Source organism: Lucilia cuprina, chromosome 5 (genome assembly GCF_022045245.1).
Source record: "Lucilia cuprina isolate Lc7/37 chromosome 5, ASM2204524v1, whole genome shotgun sequence".
Lineage (NCBI taxonomy): Eukaryota > Metazoa > Arthropoda > Insecta > Diptera > Calliphoridae > Lucilia > Lucilia cuprina.
In genome coordinates, this window is record NC_060953.1 from 65238411 (window position 1) to 65240419 (window position 2009).

General features: G+C 26.8%; 1 protein-coding gene across 1 annotated transcript in view; it reads right to left on the reverse strand.

Annotated features, from left to right (window-relative positions):
* LOC111675060 (serine/threonine-protein kinase pakD) overlaps positions 1–2009 on the reverse strand; it is an 86078-nt gene that overhangs the window by 60885 nt on the left and 23184 nt on the right. The window lies entirely within an intron of this gene.

A 2009-nucleotide genomic window follows, 5' to 3' on the forward strand; every position in this document is an offset into this window, starting at 1 on the left:
TCTATAGTCTAGTCTAGTCTATAGTCTAGTCTAGTCTATAGTCTAGTCTAGTCTAGTCTATAGTCTAGTCTAGTCTATAGTCTAGTCTATAGTCTAGTCTAGTCTATATTCTAGTCTATAGTCTAGTCTAGTCTATAGTCTTGTCTATAGTCTAGTCTATAGTCTAGTCTATAGTCTAGTCTAGTCTATAGTCTAGTCTATAGTCTAGTCTATAGTCTAGTTTATAGTCTAGTCTATAGTCTAGTCTATAGTAGACTACTGTATTTGCTACTCTATAGTTGAATACTCCAAGTCCACTCTAAAAAGAAATGCGATAATCCACTCTATAGTTAAGTCTAGTCTATGATAAAATTTATGGTTAAGTCTAAATTGGCTACAACTTTCAGTACAATCAGTTCTCTCTTCTGTCTTTTAGGATTTAGTGTAATTTTCACGGTTTCATAATTGTGCAGACTTTTGTTCCAGTGCATGAAAAATTCTGTTTTATGACAAGATATTTTATGTAGAATATTTTTGTACTATATTTTTCTTTTATTATTTGTTTGCAGGTTGGTTGTTTGTTCTCTTGTTTTAAGTAAAAATTATGACACAACTTTTATTTTATTTTCTCATTTTATTCGTTTCAGTTATGTTACTTTTTATGTGTTAGCAGGAGTTTCAGTATATATCTTCATGTGTACATTTTATATTTATTTACCTAGAACTTTTTTTATATATAAGTAATTTTATGCAAGCATACATACATACATACATACATACATACATACATACATACATACATACATACATACATACATACATATGTCTTTCGTTACAAAATTATAAAGAGATTTTCCTCTTAAAACTCATGCAGCATCATATACTTACATACAGAAATATGTTTTTTTTGTATTCAGGCTATTTTTCTTAACAAAATAATAAAAATAAGAACAACAAAAAAATTGTTTTATAAAATACTTTTAAATATACTTTTCGTCCTTAGATAGAGGTATGAACATGAGGCTGTAATACTTATTTTTTAACACATACACATAAAAGTTTTGAAAAGGTGTAAAAAATATCCTAACATAAATTTTGAACATTGAAGCAATATTTATTTCTAATAATATTTTCAGCAGAATTATTTAATCAGGTCCAGTGCCCGAATACTAATCTTATTGAAATATAAAAAGTTTAAAACAAAATCATTAGTCTTAAATCTTTTAGTAAGGCTTTTTAAAGAATATTGTGTACTGATAATTGCTCTTAAGGCTTTGATCAAAGCTAGCTTGTAAAACTAAGATTTTTTGCAATTGTAGTTAAGTCCTTTTTTACATTAAATCTAAACCTACTTTATTTCATAATAAAGTAACTAGTTATGATATTGTTACCGTTGTTGTTGAAAAAAATAAACTTTTCTCTTGGCTTCTTACGACACCGACTATGAAACACATCATAAATTTTCACATTTTCACATAGAAAGAATAAATAGATTCTGTTGGCCAAAAAGCAAAAAATCATATACAAAAACTCAACTAAACTTAAGTAGATTCTTTTTACTTGCTTTTCTTTTTCTTCTCTGTCTCTAAATGGCGTTATTCATTTACTAAATGAGTCTATATGCTAAAAGGAAAATGTGGGTAGAAAAAAAAACGAGGAAAATCAGCAGTTACAAACTGTTGAAAGAAAACTTTTCATTTTGTATGGAAAGAAAAACGGTATGAAAAAAAGTCATTATATTTAATTTTAAGAAGCTTTATTACACATTATGAATATATATTTAATAGAGGACTAAACAACAACAACTACATAGTATTCATACAACTTTTTGTTGTTAGTGTGGGATAGTTTATTTGTTTTTTGTTTGTACATATGTTTGTAAGCATGTGTGATTGTGTAAAAACTTTCGAAAAATTAATTTTGTGTAAAAACTTAAACAATTGCTGAATGAATATTTAATTCTGCAATATGTAAATGTTTTGCCGCAAAATTATATGGTAAATATTTCTGGTGTATGTATGTATGTGTAT